Source organism: Bufo gargarizans, chromosome 2 (genome assembly GCF_014858855.1).
Source record: "Bufo gargarizans isolate SCDJY-AF-19 chromosome 2, ASM1485885v1, whole genome shotgun sequence".
In the NCBI taxonomy this organism is placed as follows: Eukaryota; Metazoa; Chordata; class Amphibia; order Anura; family Bufonidae; genus Bufo; species Bufo gargarizans.
The window spans coordinates 524,254,684-524,263,364 of record NC_058081.1 but is presented as its reverse complement, the minus strand read 5'-3'; the positions used below and the strand labels follow the sequence as shown (position 1 = coordinate 524,263,364).

General features: G+C 47.0%; 1 protein-coding gene across 16 annotated transcripts in view; it reads left to right on the top strand.

Annotated features, from left to right (window-relative positions):
* Positions 1-5,821: 5,821 nt before the first annotated feature.
* PPFIBP1 (PPFIA binding protein 1) overlaps positions 5,822-8,681 on the top strand; it is a 116,246-nt gene continuing 113,386 nt past the window's right edge. For all 16 annotated transcript variants that reach the window (XM_044281437.1, XM_044281439.1, XM_044281435.1 and 13 more), the window contains exon 1: positions 5,822-5,941. The gene's annotated coding sequence lies outside the window, so the exon portion shown is untranslated. The remainder of the gene's footprint in view (positions 5,942-8,681) is intronic.

Here is an 8,681-nt window from a genome sequence, read left to right as displayed (position 1 = left end):
GTGCTCAATTGCGCAGGGCTCCAACAGGTGTCCTTTCTTGATTTGAATTACTTTTCACAGGCATTCACGCTTCTTATCACGTTTTTGCATATTATGGACATGATTATCAATTTATTATCCTGATTTCAGGAATATTTATTATTACTTTTCATCACTGTTGTGTTTTCACTTATTTGTTATATCACTTTTTCACCAGGACACCACTGGAGAACCTTTTATGCTTGAATAAGCCCCCCATATTCTATTGTGCCAATCTTATCAGTGCTATACATACGGTCGACCGTTTAACTATATTCACAGTGTTTTAATCATTGTATTTTATATTTTATTTGAAGTGTAATAATTGCCATAGAGTGAGTGCTCGCTTCCTTACTCTGATTTTATAAACTATTTTAACCTTTTATGTATTCCACAAGAATTAAAGGAAAATGGAGATTACATTGTAAAATTTCACTTTTTTGGCAGATTTTCCATTTTAATAATTTTTTTAATGTAACACAGCAAGGGTTACCAGCCAAAAAAAACTCAATATCTATTAGGCCTCATGCACACGACTGTTGTTTTGGACCGCATCCGAACCGTAGTATTTGCGGCTTGGATGCAGACCCATTCACTTTAATGGGGCAGCAAAAGATGCGGACAGCACTTCGTGTGCTGTTCGCATCCGTTGCTCCGTTCCGTGGTCGGCAAAAAAAATATAACCTTTCCTATTCTTGTCCGTTTTGTTGACCAGAATAGGCAGTTATATTAATGGCTGTCTGCGTCGTTCTGCAAATTGCGGAACGCACACGGACGCCATCCATGTTTTGAGGATCCGCAATTTGAGGACCGCAAAACACACAACGGTCATGTGCATGTAGCCTTACCCTGATTCTGCAGTTTACAGAAACACCCCACGTGTGGTCATAAACTGCTGTATGGGCGCACAGCAGGGCGAAGAAGAAAAGAAGTGCCATATGTTTTTTAGGCACCATGTCACATTTGAAGATCTCTACAGTAGAAATTACCAAAAAGTGACCCAATTTTGGAAACCATGTGACAGTTTAATTGGTACTATTTTGGGATACATATGATTTCTGATCGCTCGATCTTATGCTTTTTGTGAGGCAAAGTAACCAAAAAATGTCTGTTCTGGCACAGTTTTTTTTTTTTATTACGATGTTCACCTGACAGGTTACATGATGTGCTATTTTTTTAGAGCAAGTTGTTACGGATGCTTTTTTTATTTTTTATTTCTGTTTTAAACAATAAAAGCATTTTTGGAAAATAAAAATCATGTTTTTGTGTATCCGTTATCTGAAAGCCATATTTTTTTTTGGGGGGGGGGGGCAATTGTCCCATGTAGGGATTCATTTTTGAGGACAAGAATAGGCGTTTTCTATTAAGTGCCAGCGATGTGCGGTCCGCAAAATGCGGAACGCATATTGCCGGTGTCCGTGTTTTGCAGATCCGCAAAACACTTACGGACGTGTGAATGGAGCCTAAGCCTGATCTGGCAGGACCCTGTCAGGCTCAGATATACCATGGCAAGCCTGGATGCCTGTGAAGGTGTCCGGTTGCCATGGTAAACATCGGGACGCTGCCACAGCAGTGCAGCGGCCCGATGGGAGAGGGAGGGAGCTCCCTGTTTACCTTTTCCACACAGCGATCTCTACCGTGGCATGGAAGGGGTTAAACGTCAACCATCGGTGCCAGCTTAAGCCGTTAAAGGGCATCTGTCAGCAGATTTGTACCACTTCCAGAAGGTGGCTCTATGAGATTGTTCTCTTACCTTGGGAGATACCTTTTTGCATAGAAGGACAGAGAATAGAGACCAAATTATATAACAGTGACAGCATTTCACATCAGGCGACGGGCTGTGTTCCTTACAGATCTTATAGGAACACTCCAGGCACAATTAACACAGGGATTCCAAGAGAGAATCCCAGGACCATACGCTGCCCCCTGAGCTTCCACTCTTGTGAATATGCATCAGTTTAGCCCAGAGTGCTCCTTTCTGCATACTTTTCTATGACTATCCAATGATCTAGAACAACTGATAATTCATGTAGCTACAAGGTCCCATTTTTTGCATGAGGATTATCACTACTTTAGTAAAACATATAGCGAAGAAGGACTGGCACTCACTTTCTTGATGATATGAAGAAACGTTTATTCAAGGCATAATACAGTTTGAAAAAGGCTCAGGCTTGAGACAAAACTAGTAACTGATGATGCTATTATGCCTCTCTACATTTCATCAAGAAAGTGAGTGTCAGTCCTTTTTCACTATATACTAGTGGGACGCCTTCCCTGGATGCGTGCACCACGTGCAAACCGCAGTGCCGACCCATCTTCTACAATACTTTAGTAAAACAGTTAACTGTCAGAGGAGTACCTTGTATTGTATGGAGATTTCAGGACTAAAAAAACAGTGCTGCAATATGATGTTTGACCAGTAGATGGCGATATAATGCTGTCATTAACCATATAACCCCAATTACTAGGTGATATGACAAAACTGCATGAACAGCAAGTCCTACAGGAGAATTCATATTCCTGCCGGCAGACATGGAGGAGGAAGGCTCTATTCTTTTATCACCCAGCGCTTGAGGCTGGATGACATACCGTTTACACCAATACACTTCTCTTTGGCACACCTCCTCTTAGCCACACCATTTTTTAATCCTATAATTTGGAGCATTTTTTATTTTTTTTTAAACTAAACCTCCCCATTACATCCATTCCCCTAGTCTTCCCCCAAAATATCAATCCCTTGACCTATATGCATCAGTGGACCAAAGAGCTCATCACGTGACCCAGTGGTCTAACTAAATCCAATGTGGTGTTCGTCCTCATTTATGTTTGTTACATCCACAGGGCCCCCTTCCACTGGCTCCAGTCCCTCCCTCAATCCTATGGTCCCCCTGATCTATCTACCAAAGACCAGCTTCCCTGAATCCAGATTATTATTGTAGATGAATCGGGGAGCTGAGGTGACGTAGCCCAGGGACCTGCCTTCTCCATGTCACTGCAGGGGCCCCATAAACCTCTTGGGGCATCTTGCTGCTGCCTCTGTGTGAGCAGGTAGAGTTTGCCTGTAGCAGTACCTTGGGCCCCCAGAATGAACTCTACTGGTGGGTCCTAGGCACCTCTGACACTGCATCACTGAATCCAACCCCACCTTATGGAACCACCCCTCCTATTTCCTACTGGATTTAGTTCCCCCTCTTCTCTCTCACACTGTACTGTTCCCTTTCTTTCCTTCATCACTGGATCCAGTTCCTTTTCCTCCATCACACGTCACTTCCCTTAATTACTGGATCCACTCTCCTCTGCCACTGGATTCATGTTGTTCTCTTGGCTCTATTACTGGATCCACCCACCTCATTCCTCTATGCCTGGATCTACGTCCCCTCCTTACTCTATCACAGATCCACTTCCCCCTTTTTCATCTATTACTGGATCCACTTTGTCCTTTTTCTTTATTTATGGGACCACTTCCCCCTCCTTCCTCTATATCTGAATTCACTTCCCCCTCCTTATCCCTCATTCACACATCAGTGTTTGGTCAGTGATTTCCATCAGTGACTGTGAGCCAAAACCAGGAATGGAGCCTCCACAGATATCAGGTATAAGGGAAAGATCTGCAGCTGGTTTTGGCTCAAAATCACTGATGGTAATCACTGACCAAACACTGAGGTGCATTACTCTATCACAGATCCACTTTCCCCTCTTACATCCATTACTGGATCCACTTTGCCCATTTTCTCTATTAATGAATATATTTCCCCTCTTTCCCCTATAACTGGATCCAGTCCCCCCTTTCCTCTATAACTGGATCCAGTCCCCGCCTTTTATCTATAACTGTATCCAGCCCCCCCTTCTTTCCTCTATAACTGGATCCAGTCCCCGCCTTTTATCTATAACTGTATCCAGCCCCCCCTTCTTTCCTCTATAACTGGATCCAGTCCCCCCTTTCCTCTATAACTGGATCCAGTCCCCCCTTTCCTCTATAACTGGATCCAGTCCCCCCTTTCCTCTATAACTGGATCCAGTCCCCCCTTTCCTCTATAACTGGATCCAGTCCCCCCTTTCCTCTATAACTGGATCCAGTCCCCCCTTTCCTCTATAACTGGATCCAGTCCCCCCTTTCCTCTATAACTGGATCCAGTCCCCCCTTTCCTCTATAACTGGATCCAGTCCCCCCTTTCCTCTATAACTGGATCCAGTCCCCCCTTTCCTCTATAACTGGACCCAGTCCCCCCCCTTTCCTCTATAACTGGATCCAGTCCCCCCTTTCCTCTATAACTGGACCCAGCCCCCCCCCCCTTCCTCTATAACTGGATCCAGTCCCCCCTTTCCTCTATAACTGGATCCAGCCCCCCCTTTATCACTGGATCAACTATACGATTTTCACTTGAGCCAGTCCTCCCCTCTTTCCTCTATAACTGGATCCAGTCCCCCCTTGTTTCCTCTATAACTGGATCCAGTCCCCCTTTGTTTCCTCTATAACTGGATCCAGCCCCCCCCCCTTGTTTCCTCTATAACTGGATCCAGTCCCCCCCCTCTATAACTGGATCCAGCCCCCCCCCTTTTCCTCTATAACTAGATCCAGTCCCCCCTCTTTCCTCTATAACTAGATCCACCCCCCCCCCTTCCTTTATAACTGGATCCACTATACTATTTTTACTTGATCCAGTCCCCCTTTTTCCTCTATAACTAGATCCAGTCCCCCCCTCTTTCCTCTATAACTAGATCCAGTCCCCCCCCCTTTCCACTATAACTGGATCCACTATACTATTTGTTCCCTTCATCCAGTCCTCTTCTTCCCTTTATCACTGGATCAACTATACGATTTTCACTTGAGCCAGCCTTCCCCTCTTTCCTCTATAACTGGATCCAGTCCCCCCTTGTTTCCTCTATAACTGGATCCAGTCCCCCCCTTGTTTCCTCTATAACTGGATCCAGTCCCCCTTTGTTTCCTCTATAACTGGATCCAGCCCCCCCCCCTTGTTTCCTCTATAACTGGATCCAGTCCCCCCCTTTTTCCTCTATAACTAGATCCAGTCCCCCCTTCCTTTATAACTGGATCCACTATACTATTTTTACTTGATCCAGTCCCCCTTTTTACTCTATAACTAGATCCAGCCCCCCCCCTCTTTCCTCTATAACTAGATCCACCCCCCCCCCTTCCTTTATAACTGGATCCACTATACTATTTTTATTTGAGCCAGTCCCCCTCTTTCCTCTATAACTAGATCCAGTCCCCCCTCTTCCCTTTATAACTGGATCCACTATACTATTTTTACTTGATCCAGTCCCCCTTTTTACTCTATAACTAGATCCAGCCCCCCCCCCTCTTTCCTCTATAACTAGATCCCCCCCTTCCTTTATAACTGGATCCACTATACTATTTTTACTTGATCCAGTCCCCCTTTTTACTCTATAACTAGATCCAGCCCCCCCCCCCTCTTTCCTCTATAACTAGATCCACCCCCCCCCCCTTCCTTTATAACTGGATCCACTATACTATTTTTACTTGAGCCAGTCCCCCTCTTTCCTCTATAACTGGATCCACTATACTATTTTTTCCCTTCATCCGTTTATCACTGGATCCACTATACTATGTTCACTTCATCCACCCCCACCCTCTCCAGTACCCTGGACCCCGCATCCTCCCTGCTCCGCTTCCTGTTTCCAGGCTCATCCTGCCCTGGAAATTTTGGAATGTTCACTTTTCCTGATTGACAGATGCCGCAGCCAATTCGCGGGCAAGCTCGGCGTAAGCCCGCCTCCTCCTCCGTGCAGGACAGTGAGAGCCGTGGAGGGGCGTGGCCGATCGACGTCACGGGGAGCCCAGGCTGAGGGGAGAGAGAGGCAGAGGGTAGTAGGGAGGGGAGTCACCGGGGAGGGGGACACTGGCGTCTTTGTACCCAGGATCCGGGACACCAGAGGGCAGGTAAGACCGGGGGACTCTGCGCTGTTATTAGGAAGGGAGGTGGAATTGTCCTTTAACTTTCAGCCATGTGCTTCCTGCGGTGAGTGGAGTTCCGGGGGCCCCCAGGGGCCCTGCCTGGGCTGTGGACTGTATAGAGTGCCCTGTATGGGGTTGCGGGCAAGGAAGGCTTTACACTAGTTTCCTTGTTTGTGCTGACTTTGTTTCATGGCTTCTCGATCTGATAAGGGAGTTGTGCAACTTCTCTCCCAACTGCGGAGGAACTACAACTCCAGACGTGTGGGCAGCTGGAGCATGCTGGGACTTGTAGTTCCACTGCAGGCAAGTCATCCTCCCGGTGTCTGTGATCCTGAAATGTGGGGCTGCGGAGGAGGTGCTGGAACAATTGACTCCTTGTTTGGAGCAGGCTCAGGTGGTGGGGCCACTCTTCTACCACAGGTTGGCACTGGCCACACCAAGGAAGGCTGTCAGAGACCTGGGACTTGGGTGCCAGTGAGGAGTCACTGGGGTTAGCAAACTGGCACGTAGTCTCCTGGCATCTTGGTCACTGATGTTCATACACAGGCCGAGGGCGGGCTTGCAGTTGGGACATTGATAACGATCTGGGACAAGCTGGCATTAGAGCACAAATCTAGGGCAGGCTGCCACCCTGGCATACATCTACGACAAGCCAGCACTTGGGCACAGATCTGGGGCAAGCGGTTTTACTTGATCAGTATTCTTATGAGGGCTAGTCTGTGTGGGTGTTGCTCCTTGCCAGGTGAGGGACCCACCTTGGTACATTTCTAATGCAGCTTGTGAGGGTACACTCGGGGTGCTTGAGGGCTTCAGGACAGTTCCTTTCAATCTGCAACAGTTGCGGAACTACTACTCCCATTATGCTCCAGCAGCCATCATAGTTTTGCAATAGATGGGGAGTCACAGGCTGGAGACCCCTGATCAGCACTAGCACTGAAGAGGAAGCAGTTGGTAAGGTGGCGTCTTCCTTGCCCCATGTACCCATGTGTGTCATTGAAGAGAGCAGTCTTCCTGTGATGGTTGAGGAGCAGTGATTTTCTCTCCAGTGTCTGGTGGTTTTCCCACTTCCTCTGATGAAAGTACATGCTCAGTGCCTTTTTTTTTGGGGGGGGGGGGGGGGGACTGATGCATTTCAAGATGAACTTTGACAGTATTGTCCTAGAATGATGAGGCTCACTGACTATGAGCTATGTGACTGTAATTCAGCCTCTGACTGGTGCTGGAGAGAGAGAGAGAGAGCTGCTTCCATTAGTGTCTGGACACAGAGCTGGCTGCAGCAGATTTACCGATTCTGTAGGTGGTAAGCTGTCTAGTCCTGCACCAGACTTATCACAGGGGCTGGATGATGAATGTGGTGCAGGGAAAGACACCTCTATCTGAGGGCTCATTCACACAACGCAAGGGCTCCGTGCCCGCGTTGAGGACGGCAAATAGCGGTCTGCAATATATGGGACCTGGTGCGTGCAGTGCTGCGCTGCGGAACCCATTGACTTGAATGGGTCCATGATCGGCAAGATGCGCCAAAACATAGGACATGTCCTGTCTTTTGCAGTGCGGAGGCACGGACCCGAAAGCCCATGGAAGCCCTTCGTAGTGTTTCTGTGGGCATACGTCCGAAGATAGGACACGGCATCGGATCTTGCGGATCATGGACCCAATTAAAGCGTTTGCAGTCTGCAACACGTGCATGGAGCCTTTACCATCGTGTTCATAAGCCCTACGTTTATACCAACTATTAGAAGGTTTAGTTGAGACAGAATTATGGCGCAATTTTGGCACTAAGGCCCCTTGCAGACGAGCGAGTATTCTGCGCAGGTGCAATGCGTGATGCGAGCGCATTGTTGCCCACACGGAATCCAGACCCATTCATTTCAATAGGGTCAATGGGGCTGTGTACATGTGCGTTGGTTTTCACGCATCACTTGTGCGTGCAGCATGTTCTATATTTTTTTTTCCATTGTTCTGTATGGGAAAAGAACATTGAAATTAACGGAACGGCCGGATTCATCATGGCGTTGATTATGGGATCTGCCAGGAGGCGACTATTTTTTTATGTTGCTGGCTTTTTTTTAATTTTTTTTAAGGAATTTGCTGCCGCATCTAACGGAGCGTCTGACTTCAACCTTATGCACAGGACCGTGTCCGTTTTGCAGTTCGCAAAATACATGTGCGGTCCATGTGCCGTCGTTTTTCTGTGGACTTCAGTGGTTCTGTGGGCCACATTTTGCGGACGTATTCTATCCTTTTCCAGAACAGACATACGTTTCTGTAAAGCATACGGATGATCCATGTGCGTTGCGCAAAAAGATAACACATGTCCTATACTTGGTCGCAAAACGGGGACCACAGACCCATTCAAGTCAACAGGTCCATAAAGAAAAAAAAACATGAAAAGCGTCCTTGTTTTGCGGATCACAAAATACATAAAGTCGTGTGCATGAGACCTGGATGTGCGCATACCGTTTAGGGTGCAATTCACATCACTATATCCGTTTTGCTGTGGATCCGCAAATTACAGATGCGGTCCTTGTGCATCCTGCGCTATTTGCAGGCTTCATTGAAAAAAAATACTTATTCTTGTCCACAGAAAGGGAAAAAATAGCCATTTTTTAAAATAATTTGCGGCTCGGCCACACAGATGTGGATGTGTGCTGTCCACGTTTTTTGCAACCCAATAGAAATAAATGAGTTCGCATTTGATAATGCAAACAATGCGGTTCATCCG